The sequence below is a fragment of the Ixodes scapularis genome, unplaced genomic scaffold (assembly GCF_016920785.2).
Source record: "Ixodes scapularis isolate PalLabHiFi unplaced genomic scaffold, ASM1692078v2 ptg001212l_1___fragment_1__unscaffolded, whole genome shotgun sequence".
Lineage (NCBI taxonomy): Eukaryota > Metazoa > Arthropoda > Arachnida > Ixodida > Ixodidae > Ixodes > Ixodes scapularis.
The window spans coordinates 2,257,445-2,271,378 of NW_024610117.1; the positions used below are offsets into that span (position 1 = coordinate 2,257,445).

Below are 13,934 nucleotides of genomic sequence, written 5' to 3' on the forward strand. Positions count from 1 at the left end.
AGCACTAACAACGCAGTTTCAATAATCACAAACTTGTTATTCACTTTCCAATAAAATAGAAAATATTACTACGCGTATTTACAAATGTCGACGCAACAGCACGCGGATAGCGACAAAGAACAAGATTTCATTCTATCACAAGATTTAAAAACAAACAATCGACTGCAGCACTTCGCTTGCGTTTTACATGACCAAGAAAACCTGTAAATAAGTTTTTTCTCACTTGCCGATCGTATCCATACATCCCGCTCTATCCGCCACGAAGACATTTGAACACAAACTCTAAGAAGTCTCTTTGTCGAGAGAGGGGTCTATCGATAATGACCAGTGTCATCGTTGGCTAGCTGCGAAGCTGCCACACATGTCACTCAAGCCGTAGCAGGTTTCTGCGAATCCACGTAAATGGCGTAGTATCAAGAGAAAAAACAAAAAACAAAAAAACTACTCGGCAAGCACTCCCAGATCTGGTCGTCTCGGAGAAGCCGCGTCGAGTTCCCACGGCGTTGGAAATCATGCTTTCCTCAATATCCCCTCTGTCCGTTGATGTCTCGCTGCCTCCAGGCCGTCCAGTCCGAGGAAAAATCTGCCTCCTGGTCTCCGCACCGTCCCGTACGCCCAGCCCCTGGCCCCGTCCTTCCTTTTTGTTCCCCTCCGGGGTCGTCCATTTCCCCCGCATTAAAGGTGGGGAGAACTTGATATCTCTCCAGTCGCAGGCTCTGCTGGAATGCCCCTCGCCTGTTTCTATTTGCTTGGACAACGTGGTCTTTTTCTTGCTCGTGGTGAGGGGGAGTAGGCGAGCAAATTGTCAGGTCCGAATTAGGAGGGGGGGGGGGGGGGGGGGGGGGGCGTTCTCCGAAGCATGTCGAATTTGCCATGAGTCACCACCCGTTGCCTCTCGCTTCTTGAAACACGCACACACCCACACACCCGCGCGCGCATACCTAACCGGATCTTGCGTTGGGCCCGAGCGCCCTGTTTCGAAGGATAACCAAAGATGGGTACGTCCACAACTGTCTCTCTCCCTCTCCCTTTCCAACTTTGCTTTCCAAGGCGTAAGCGAGTCTGGTCACGTGAGGTTGACCTAAAAAGGTGGGGATCACTCTCCCTCTTATTATGCCTCCTCTCTCACCCGTGTCGTCCCATCTCTCTCCTCTCTCCTTCCAAGAGATCTTTTTGGGAGGAAACAAAAAACAAAACAATATTCGGCCAATCGTCGTTACCGGGTTTGCGTCGGTGCAATATAACAGATATTCTCTGGACATCGGCCGTGTCAAAATGGTACCGGCTTTCTTTCAATATCATTTTCAAATCGGCCGAAAATGCCTAATACTGCGCTGTTATTGCCGATTCAAAAACGATATTCAGGGAAAAACACGGTTCGTGTACCTTACATAGCATGGTTGCGTCGCCGCAATGTAACTGATATTCTGTGGACATCAGCAGAATCAAAATGGTACCGGCACAATTTTCCCGATACAACGAAAACGTTGGCAATACTCGCACGGCTTTCCCGACCCGAGGCGAATATCGCTCATATACTGTGTGCTTATTGTGTGCTGCCTGGGAGGCGACGAAGGCGGCCGCCCCCTCCCCCCCCCCCCCCCCCCCTTCCCCCCTTCTCGGAGGGCAATTTGATATGCGTGGACCCCCCAGTGCACAAGAAAGAATGGGAGAATAGTATCCTTACAAATTTCCCTCCCTCCCCCCCAAACAAAAAACGGAGTTCTGGATCTGTCAGTGGCAGCACCTGGGAGGGGGAAGGGGGGGGGGGGGAATTAGACCCAAAGTGCCGCCTCTGGCCGCAAAGCAGTGCGTTACAGCGGTGGGAACCGCAGGAGAACATATTGTACCCGAACTCTCTTGGCGCACGGAACTCAAAACTGCGCCGACAGCTCAAGCACGGCCAGGCAGGAGCGAGCGTGTAGTAAAACTGGAACGTTAGGCTCCATTCGGACAAAATGCAGTACGGCAACAATTAACCAATGCACTCCGTGCAACCGCCATCCACAATGGAAAAATTGACAATTTCCCAGCGCGAACCCTCTTTGACATGAGCAATCGAAAAGAGTGAATTAAAGACATGGCAAAGACACTCGAACGAAGGCGGTTGCGCGCGTCACAACCATAATATATGAGCTGAAACCTCACCCATCAGACTTAGACGGCCGGAGGCGTAGTTGGGGCGACAGAACATCCGACACTACAGGCCTCAATGAGTGCCAGAATATTCACGAAAACTGAACACTTGCGCGGTATTAAGAGGCTGAAGGATAAACCTGCCAGCATCCGACGGCGCATTGACGATTTTTTGCTTCGGGTTCGTGATGTCACGAAGTTCCGTTACGTAGACAGAAGTTTTGATATGACCCCGCCCCCCCCCCCCCCCCCCAAAAAAAAAAAACAACAACAACAACCAAAAACAACTTTATGAGGTTTCAAATCGGTACATTGTAGGTACCAAAAACATACGTCCTGCGCGCCCAATCCACCTATCTGGGAAGTTCCGGTCAACCTACCTTCTAGCGCAACACGAAAAAATGGGGTGGTTCTCAGTCGTACTGGTACCATGTTTGTCGTACGTCTTGCAGCAGCAAGTTGCAACCAAATTTGTCGATGACTCCACACAGGATATTCTTTGTGTAGTTCCTACTGACGAGCTTGCCTTCAATAAAGTAAGGTCCTATAATCCTGTTGCCGAGGAAGCCACGCCAGACGTTGACGCACCAACAAACCTAATGGTTATGTTCTCGCAACCAATAAGGGTTCTGGTCTGACCAGTAGTGCCTTTTTGTGGAGATTCGCATTTGCGTTGCGCCAGAATTTCACCTCGTCGGTCCAAATCACTTTATGGAAAAATATCCCTCTCTTCGCCTGCCTTAATCAAAACTCAGTTGCGAAATTGCAACCGCTTCTCGATGTCTGCTTCGGTGAAGTCTTGTCGAAGACACACTTGGTGCGGAAGGAGGGTATGCCTCTATGCCTCCGCAGCAACTTGAACGCTGAGGTCAGGCTGCTTCCGCATTCACGTGCTACCTCCCAGGTGTTGCCCCGAGGGTTTACTCTCACATATGCGGGGACTTCAATTTTGAAATCTTCATTTACGATTACAGCCTTCAGGCGCCTTTTGCGGTGCACAGAGCAAGTCCCCCGGAACCTTGCAGAAACGTTCGCCATCCTTGTATGGGTCGTAACCGGACGGCCTCGGTGACAATGAGCGTACATCCGTGTGGCCAAATGGGAATTGCCGTTTGTTTCAGGGTACGCTAAGACTTTTTTGCGACGGAGTATCTTAAGTTCAACGGGGAAGCCATTTCACAGCACTGTATTGTGTTCCTCTGAAGATAGGGCAGCTGAGTCCTATCTTCAGCGTAATAGAAATGTAACGTGCATCGAAACATCACAGCATCGAGAAAGTCGGCTTGTATATTGCGAGCAATACAGCCGAAATCGAAATGTTGAGATAAAGGGAATCCCACCCCAGCAAAATGAAAACTTGCTTGACATCGTGGGAAAACTGGGAGTCGTGATTGGCGCGCCCATACTTGAAACTGATATCGAGGTGTGTCACCGCGTTCCCGTTCCGAACAGTACGGCTAGGAACATTGTTGTTCAGTTCATACGCCGGGACAGGCGAGATAACTTCCTTGGGCATGCCAAAAAACGACGCGTCAGTTGCGAGGACCTTGGCATTAGTTCGGGTAGCTCTGTGTATGTGAACGAGCACCTTTGCCCCGCGCTAAAAAAACTGCTGGGAGTGACTGTAGCAAAAAAGAAGGAATGCAACTGGAAATTCGTTTGGGTCCGAAACGGTAGCATATTTGCTCGTAAGGCTGAACAGACGCCGTTTCTGAAAGTAACGTGTGCTGATGACGTGTGCAAGATAACGGCGAGCTAGCAAAATTTTTTTTTTTTTTTTTTTGTTGTTGTCTCTTGAAAAACGATGTCTGAATCCTTCATTTCACCTTTTAAACTAAAAAATCTACTTGAAAATGAGTCTGCATTTCAAATGACAATTATCCACCTAAATGTTCGATCTGCAAGGAATAAGCACGATGACCTCGCTGTTTTGTTTGACTGCATTGGACCGAATATTGACGTCGTCATGCTAACTGAAACGTGGTACAGTTGTAGTGCTGATTACTTTCTGCTTCCGGGATATTCTCATTTCAACCTAAATAGAAATGATAGGCTAGGCGGTGGTGTTGCTATGTTGGTAAAAAATGAAAAAAATTGTGAGATATTAGAATCGTTCTGTGAAATTACTGATTTTTATGAGGTTGTAACTGTACGTTTCAAAAATACTCTGCTCTCCGTCGTATATAGGCCACCAAATTCTCCGGTCATACCATTTTTTAATTTTGCGGAGACATTGTTCAATTATGTCAATGATAACAATTACAAGGTAATCATGGGTGGTGACTTCAACATTGATATGATTTCGAACTCTGGCCAAAAAATCTCTTTCTCAAATCTTATTGCTTCAAATGGGTTGTCGAATATTATCACACATCCTACAAGAATAACAAATACGTCATCTTCTATGCTTGATTTGTTCATCACGAACTATGAAAAATCGGTGGTATCATCAGGTGTTCTTTCTACTGATATCAGTGATCATTTTTCCATTTATTTTTGCTTGTACAGTGAGCACTCCCAGAAAAACCGCAGTGACCCTGTTCCAATGGTTAAAATTCAGTCTATCACCCCTGATCAATTGCGTAGTTTTCGAGAAGAAATTGAAAAGACATCTTGGCAACATATTTTTTCAACAAAATCAACAAATTCCTCATATAATTTATTCCTCGATACATTTAGTGCAATTTATAGTAAACATTTTCCTTTTGTCAACCTCAAAGCATCTAAGAAGTCGCGTAGGCCTTGGGTCACGCCAAAGCTACTCTCAATGATACGGGTTAAGACTAATTTATATCAAAATTTTTTACGAACAAAAGAAATTAGCAAGCTTGAAACCTTTAAGAAATACCGCAACAAACTCACAAGTCTGCTAAGAAATGCTAAGCGTGACTACTACAATAATCTTTTCGATCCGTTAGAAACTAAGAAACCTGACGTTATGTGGAAGAAGATACGGTCAGTACTGAATCATAAGCCATTTCAAAACGTGCCCCATGAAATAAGTATAAACTCCATTAAAATAACAGGAGTGAACATGGCAAATGCTTTCAATAATTTCTTTGTAAATGTTGGTACTTCTGGTGTGTCATCGTTCTGCCTAAACAAAGTTCTAGATTTCATGCCAGTATCGTATACGAAATCGATGTTCCTATTCCCCACGGATGAGTCAGAAGTCTACTCGACCGTCATAAATCTTAAAAATAGCAAAAGCGTCGACGCTGATAACATGCAGGTAAAACCTATAAAATACGTCATTGATATTATTGCACCATATTTAACATACATATATAACCTCGCATTAGAAACAGGCTGTTTTCCCCTGAGAATGAAGGTATCAAAAATTAGTGTTCTTCATAAAGGTGGTGATAGGCTTGACATAAATAACTATAGGCCCATCTCAATCCTTCCTGTCTTTTCTAAATCACTTGAAAAACTAATACACAATAGACTCATAACACATCTTGATAAGCACGCTTTAATTTCCGATGCGCAATTCGGTTTTCGTAAACATCGATCTACCGAATTGGCTTTATTAAACCAGAAAGAACAAATTGTGAAAGATTTTGACGAAAGAAAGATGACACTAGGCGTCTTTCTTGATTACTCAAAAGCCTTTGATTCCATCGATCATGATATTTTACTTGCCAAATTACCATTTTTTGGAATAAGAGGCGTAGCACTCGATCTCATAAAATCATACTTAGAAAATAGGAATCAATACGTGTCTTTTCTGAATTTTCATTCGGACAGGCTTTCTATCAAATCGGGTGTTCCTCAGGGTAGCATTTTAGGCCCATTGCTATTTATACTATACATAAACGACATTGTGCATGTGGCCAAAAGCGATGATGTAAAGCTGATAATTTACGCTGATGATACAAGTATTTTTTTCTCCCATAACAATCTTTCTACTTCTATTTCTACAGTGCACGAAGTGCTAAAAAAAATCGCCGCCTGGACGCTTAACAACAAACTAAAATTAAACTGTAAAAAGACCAAAGCTATTTTGTTTAGGCCCAAAAATAGGAAAATAAATAACCTACCTCATGTTACAATAAACAATGAAGAAATTGAGTTTGTGGATTGTATTAAAACTTTGGGTGTGTTGTTTTCTTATGATATGAGCTGGAATGCACACATAGACTACATGCAAGCAAAAATATCTAAAAATGTAGGCCTGCTTACAAGATTTAAAAGTTTACTTCCTACTCGAATTAAATTAACTATATATAATACATTAATTTCTTCTCACTTAAATTACTGTAACCTGATATGGGGCACCACAACAAAAAGTAATCTGAATAAGTTGCATCTATTACAAAAGAAGGCCGTACGTGCAATTTCAGGAACTCCATTTCTTCATCCAACTAAATCACTATTTAAATCCCTAAATGTCAAAACCGTTGAGCAAATGTATCCTTACAAGCTTCTGTCAACGTATCGCAGGGCTCTTCAACACAATAATGTTCATTTTATTAAACTAGTCAACCTAAAACATCGCGTCATCCTACGCAACCTAAGACAAAATGAACCCTGGATGATTCGCCCAACGCGTACAAATTACCTAAATCAGACGCTCCATTTCAGATTGTCCACCATGTTAAATAGTTTGTACAGAAAAGGTCGCCATTTTGAATCACTATCACATAGGGAATTAAAAGAACTTACTTTTCTAGGCGATTTTTGAATACTGCTGATATTTTTCGTTATGAACTGGATGTATTATTTCATGTACGATTGTATCATTGCTTTAATTATTCGAGTTCTTCTTTCACTGGCCTGTGTGTTTTTCGTCTATATGTTTTCAACAAATTTAGTATTGTATAAATCAAGTTTCTGCATTGGTGTGTACTAGTCTCTGTACACTGTGTAGTTGTAAACTAAATTTTAGTCGTTAAATTGTTTGAAGCTGTCGCAAACTGTACGGGGGCTGGGACCCTTGTCAAGCTGCTCTTTAGCAGCTTTTTGCCCCAGTCCCTGTTGTCATGTAAAATGTGACAACGAATAAATTTGATTTGATTGATTTGATTTGATACCGTGAAGCCGAAAAGCTGTCCTTACACTAGTGCGACAACGGATCGACAATCACTATGAAATGTCGAAAGCATAACTAAAAGCGTGTGCTGGCCGCAGACATGAGAGAATGTATGGTTCATATTCAAAGAAATGTTTCGCTCTTCGATTATTTCTCGTGGTTTGAGGCCGTTCTACGTTTTTAAATAATTCAAGAAACCATTCGTCATCGATACCGCTCCGCAAAGCAAAGCAACTTGTCATGGCCGCAAAGGTGGCTAAGCACCTTTGCTGCCTAGCCGCAGAGCCCAACCGTAATCAGCTCCGGCATGCTGTCACATAAAGTAGTGACGCAAATATCGTCATTGACACGTGCATCCCCGGTGTAAAGGGGGTTGTCCTTCTGGCGGACTTCACGCGTTTGGTTTTGGTATCGGCTGGCACCAAGCTGGTTTCCAGAGACAATTTTGGAGATGGATATCTCAAATCACGCTCTTGATTCAGAATTAAAAAAAAAATAATTAGCTCGAGCTTTAAGGAAATCTAATTTCACAATGTAAACCTGTGTCCTAAAGCTAATAAATCGAGATTTAATTATTATTTTTTGTTAATTAATTATTTTTCACCTTCATTCCTTGTGGAACATTGTGTCCCCCTGGCCATGTAACTCATCTGAATAAACTGTATATTTGTAAATTTCTACTTTTTCTTAAATATAAATCTCTTAACAATAAAAAAAAAATATATAAAAGCTTCGCTACGTCTTGGATTGTCGGCTGGAGGCAGCCAGCCTAGCTCATCTGGTAACAAAGGGCTTTGACAAAAATATGTCCTGGGTGGGGAATATAAAACTCACGTGACCCCCAAATGGTCTCCATTAGGACAAGCCAGAAGGTTCCCGAGTGGCGAGAGCTCCACGCACACTTCGTACCAACTTGAACGGTTCAATGCCTTTGAAGCTCAAATACAATTAGCGCCATCATGCAGGACGTAATGCCCCTTTATTAAAGAAAATGACCGCATCTCCACGTTGTGAATGATGTTGATTGGGGCGAAGCTCTGGTGGTGCTGATGATGCTGATTTTTTTGTTCATAGGTAGTGCTGATGGTGCTGATTTTTTTATTGCTCAAAGGTAGTGCTGAGTTCCGGGTTGCGTTTCGACTTCATTATTACTGCTTTATGGTCGGTGAAATGCAGAGCCAGTGGTTTTTCTAGCGAATCAGCTTGGATCCGCTAGAAGCCGTGGGAACGCATGTTCACCGCTTAAGTCAACGGTCCATGTCAGAAAGAGAATGTGTGGTATGGAACGTGGTTATATACGCATTTGAGCATTTGACCGCAGCACCCTCTCGTCTATAAACGTTGAGCCAGAGCATGCAAAATTTAACGCGATTATATACGCATTTGACCGCAGCGCCTTCTCCTGTATAGACGTTGAGCGGCTACATGCAACGTTTCATCCATGACAGAAACCCCAGCTCTTGAGTTACTACCATATCTCAGAGCCCCCCTACTCGTCCCGTAGTCGTGGCCGAGTGATTAAGGTGATGAACTTGAAATCCATTGGGGTCTCCCCGCACAGCTTCAAATCCTGTCGACTGCGGAAAAAATTTTTTCCTTTTTATGTGAGCACGGACGCCGGACGGACGGACGGACGGACAAGGTTAGACCCTAAGGAGCTTCGTCCCTAAAAGTTCGCCAAATCGTGAGTACATGTACGAGAGCTACGGCGCGATATAACGCAATGAGACGGGTTCGAGCAACGCTGATGTAGTTTGTGCTTTTCGAGGTTTCTTTCATTTGAGCGCAATGCACTCTTGCATATTACGATATGGTTCGGTTCCAGTGCGCCTTAAACAGGGTGCATTAAATTTGGCAGCAATTATCGCCACTCGAGAAAAGCGGGCGGAAAAATAACTGATTACAGGTTTCACGGAAATTCAGGCAGATACTTTTTCATTGCCCTCAAAAGTTCTTTGCTTCTGCGGATTAGCCGTAGAACGTATATTCTTCATACAGGCCGTTTTTTTTTGTTGTTTTCTTTCCCCTTAAGTCCAGACGCAGCCGACAAACCGAGGTGATGGGGCCCATCATACAGCGTCAAAAGCGCACCATCTGGTGCTTCTCGTGGTTCTGTGCGTGTTATATCACCGCTGAACCAATCATCAATAGAAAAGGCCGAATGAGTTGCGAGTGTTCCCAATTCGTCGCTTGCGCATCCGAACGCAAAGAGGGGAAGGCCAATTGAAATGGCCATATAGAGAACACTCAGGGACCGTGCGAGGACGAGGCAGCGAAGCGCGTGCCGTGATTGCCTGAGGTTGGCAGAAACAAAAGCAGGTCGGCTGATTTGGGGGGCAATCAAGCGCACGAGGCGCGTAAAGAGCAGACAAATTTGCATGGCGTATTGCGGTTAAAACGGAACGTTACATTCGTAACGTTTGACTACGGGCGGAAAATCCTGCTTCTCGAGTGCCCTATCACAAGCGAGGCATGAAAATCCACACAACTAATTATTCGTTCAAACTATCACCTTATTGACAGCCAATTCTGGCTTCCAAATATTTTATCTTTCCCAGTGCCTTTATCAGAAGCTCGATGATCAGTCGTGCGCTGACCATGCACGGATGCGAGAGATTAGCTTTCGATGGCTGAGTGCGTGTACAATTTCGTCTGCATTATGTCCTCTGCCCTATAACTTTTGTGGAGAAAAGCTCTACACATAAACATGAGGTAGTCACCTATAGACTTCTAATAAGAAGTCATCTTTATCCGAAATGACTACTCAGCCCAGACGTTAGGAAAACGGGCACTACGACAAGGTGCTAAACCCGCTACAGAGAGTGGAAAGAAGGTTTATCTGGAAGGCGACAAACTTGGCGTCAATGCATATACTACATGTGGCATGACGCTTCCAATTCACGAATCCCTCTGCAGGGAGACACATCATCGGTGAGATAACGGTTCTATCTCCTGAGGCCCAAGTTGTGCATACTTTCTTTGGATAGCAAAAGCACTGTAAGCAGAGCTTAAAATTCAGGAATTTTGCTTCTTTCGTATGATCAGCGCGGGGTCATTCCAGCGGAAACTTGGCTAGACGACAATATCCTTCAAAATGAAGTTATTCATCTTAGTTAGCATTTGTGTAGGAGATATTGTGGTTCACGAGGTGGAGGAGTAGATTTAAACTGGGCAAATTTGTAACCGATGACAAATAAATAGCTCAGGAAACGTTCAATGCGCATTTAGTAATTACAATGGGCATTTCATGAATAACTCACCTATTAATACAATATAAGCTATAATTATATTAATTCCAGAAGATGGAGTTTTGTTAATCATAAGCAAACTAATGCAGACGACCTCGATTTGGTCGTCTGCATCGCCATCTGCCGTTTACCCTGGCAAGTTTCTTGGCCCTATGTATCAAAGAAAGAGAGTTACACTTTCTAAGTTTACAAGAAAAACAGTCCTGTGAAGTACACCTTTGACGAAAAGTTTATGTCGCGACATGCAGGCGTCAATTTTCACACCTATTTTAGATTGAGCCTGGTGACTTGGGACATCGATACATTCAAATGTTATTGAGACGTCGTCCTGAGGCGTCGTCCTGTCTTGAGACGTCGTCCTGTTTATTTTCTGTGCCTTCTACGTCTTGATGTTTCTTCTCTACCCCAGTCTCAGGTTAATTCAACATGGTTAACATTCCCCAGCTCGCCTGCACCTTCACGATTTCTGTTATTGATATTGTAAAAAAAAAACACTTAACTGAAGTACTGTGAGCCAGAGTTGCTCAATATTGTTTACACACATAGTTAACAAAGGTATGTTTCGAACGAAGCTAGATTATTGCTGGTTACTATTTCTTGGGGAGGAGCGTTCCACTCTGCTACTGTTCTGGGAACGAAGTTCAATTTTTAAGTTTCATTATTTGCCCTTTCTAATAGATTGGACTGAAATGGGCACGTCTTAGTGTTCTGGATAAGCGAGACATCATATAGAGAGATATTTTAATGTTAAACTTGCAGTTACTAACCATAAACAAGAATTTTAAACGTGCTATTTTCCGACGGTCTGAGAGTGGTGGGAGATTGAACTGCGTAAGCAATTCCGTTACCAATTCAGTTGTCCGATAGTTGGATAGTATAAATCGGGCTGCCATCCTTCGTACAATTTTAGCTTCGTTTACCTGGTATGCTCTATAGGTGTGCCATATACCGGAAGCATCTTCTGATGCGACCGTAATAATATACTGTAAGGAATTATTTGTGTCTCGGAGGTAGCAAACTTAAAGGTTGCGCTTAAGAACTAAAGGTTCTTCCTGGCTGTAAAGGAAATATTATATATGTGCGTGTTCTAGTTTAAGCAAAAAGATGTTTTAACACCAATATGTTTTAATTGAGAAACTTAGGTAAAAGGTTGATTATCGCATCAGTACAGAAACGAAATAAAGTTTTTCTTCTTTTTAGTGATGGCATAGAGCACTGTCCTGTCGCAATTAACTTTTATTTTTCATTGCTTACACCACTTTTTTACCAGCTCTAAGAAAGAGGTTAAATGTACCTGATCATTGTGGCAAGAGATATTTTAGTACATCAAGGAATCATCGGCGAACAAGGGAGAGTACATTTGACCCATTTTTTTTTGGCTATATCATTTATATAGCACGAACATTTCGGGTCCCAAAACAGACCCCTGTGGAACTGCAAAGAATACTTTTACAATACATGATTTTGAAGTATTTATTTGTACAAACTGTGTTCTGTTTGCGCAATAAGCTTTAATCTATCACACAATCTTTTTGTTTGCCCCCAGATTCAGTAAATTCTAAATAACCTCTGCGTGAGGCACCCGGTCAAAAATATACGACAGATCTAAACATATTGCATCAATCTGTCTTCTATTGTTTACTGATTTGGCAAAACCATGCAAAGTTTCAGCGATTTCCGTCACACTCTACAATGTTCTTAGAAAGCCATAGTAGTTAGATAAAAACAGTTTTGATTTCTAAAAATAGGGTAATAGATACAATGTTCTCGAGTAACTTCCAGCATTCACACGTAAGCGATATAGGTCTATATTTTTCAACCTGAATGTTATCTCCAGATTTGTACACTGGTACGGTCCTTGCTATAAGCCTGTCCGAACTTACCTCATGCCGTTCGAAACCTTCGCTGTAGATGACGAATAAATATCTAAAAATCCACTCTGCGTAACACTTTAAATATGGGGTAGAAATTTCGCCTGGTCCCACGGATTTGTTTGCGTTAATCTCTAAAAGCAAAGAAAGAATGATTCGCTCGGATGTATCCAGGGTCTGGCATAGCCGAAACCCGTTTAACAGTCATGTTTCCAGCGCGACAAAATATGTTACCACTCTCCGCCAAAAACAAAATGGAAGAACATATTAAACATATTTGTTATTTTGCTGGAATTAGTAACGTCGTGTTCATTATCAGTAACATAATCCACACACTCCCTTGACGGTGCGAGATGACGCCACTATTTTTGTGGTGATGTCCTCATAATTTCATGCGTATACTATAAAAAAACATTTTTTCTTTTGCATTTTATAGCTTGCTTTTAAATGTACGGGTTAAGTGTTCGACAGCGTTGTTGTTACTTTTTTTTTTTTTGCGGTTCCGGGATATTTTATTTTTTAGATGAATTATTTCTGGGATCATCCACGGGTTTTGTTTTGCCCCTCATTCGCCCTTTTTGCAACAAATCTTTCGAGACAGTAAGATGTTAATGCCTTGAGTATGTCCTATAAATTATTTGAATGTTCCATCTTCACAAGGAAATAAGGGTTTAATTCTATACGGTCTCCAATAATAATGTAATGAGCATGATCAAAATCATACACTTGCTTGGTTAGGCACTGCACTCCTATATGTCGCAGCGACATTGCGGGAAAGCAACACAAGTTTATGATCCGAGAGTTGCTTAGGGAGTCCTTTTTACGTTGTCCATTTGTTAATTGGAGAGGACCGTACGTACAATGCGGAACACAACTTGTTACTGTTCATTGTTCTGTTTAAAAAAAAAAGTATTGTTGGTATGTCAGGGGAGGGTGCTATGACGACTGCTTTGCTTAATTTATATAAATGATCTTTAGTGTAGTTTTAGTATGCGTCAACGAGACTATTTACAAACTATTGTATTGATATTAAAAAAATATTGCTGCCGACGGCCATGATGTGCTTCAAAACTTAATTCTTAAAATTGATCTTTAGAGTAACAAGAGACAAATGTATCTGTATATAGACAAAACCGTTATTTTGCGAATCACATGTAACAAACATATCAGCTAATTTTAGTGTCTCCTTCCCATTTTTAATATTCTTGAAGCTACAGAATATCATAACGTCGATGTAACCCTACTAACTACTCAACTTCAACAACACACTTTTCAGATATTTGTTTCTCTTCATTCACAAACCTGTATTATCTAACTGTAAAATTCAAACTCGCCCGCCGCACCAATAAGCGTCTGGTACACAACACTTTCCTTACGTCTGTAGTCGACTAGGCATAGGTAGGTCATATGATAGCCATATAATAAAAAAAAGATATATCCAGAACCTTGAAATATTTTGAAGAAAGGCACTTCGATTTATATTTGGTAAATATAAAAGACAAGGTGCACAAACTAAGATTATGGCAGATAACTAGATTCTATCTCTACAATTACAAAGACAAATCGTAGGTATATTATTTTAATACCATTAATTGTCGCAAAACACAAACATAATTTTACTCACCTTTCATCTGACCATTATGC

The 13,934-nt window shown here is 42.0% G+C and overlaps 1 protein-coding gene and 1 non-coding gene across 2 annotated transcripts in view; both read left to right on the forward strand.

Moving 5' to 3' along the window:
- Window positions 1-13,934, forward strand: part of LOC120848313 (medium-chain acyl-CoA ligase ACSF2, mitochondrial-like) — a 261,125-nt gene that overhangs the window by 18,108 nt on the left and 229,083 nt on the right. The gene's annotated exons all lie outside the window — the stretch shown is intronic.
- Window positions 8,672-8,753, forward strand: Trnas-uga. Its single transcript has one exon. It is a non-coding gene; the product is annotated as a tRNA-Ser (tRNA).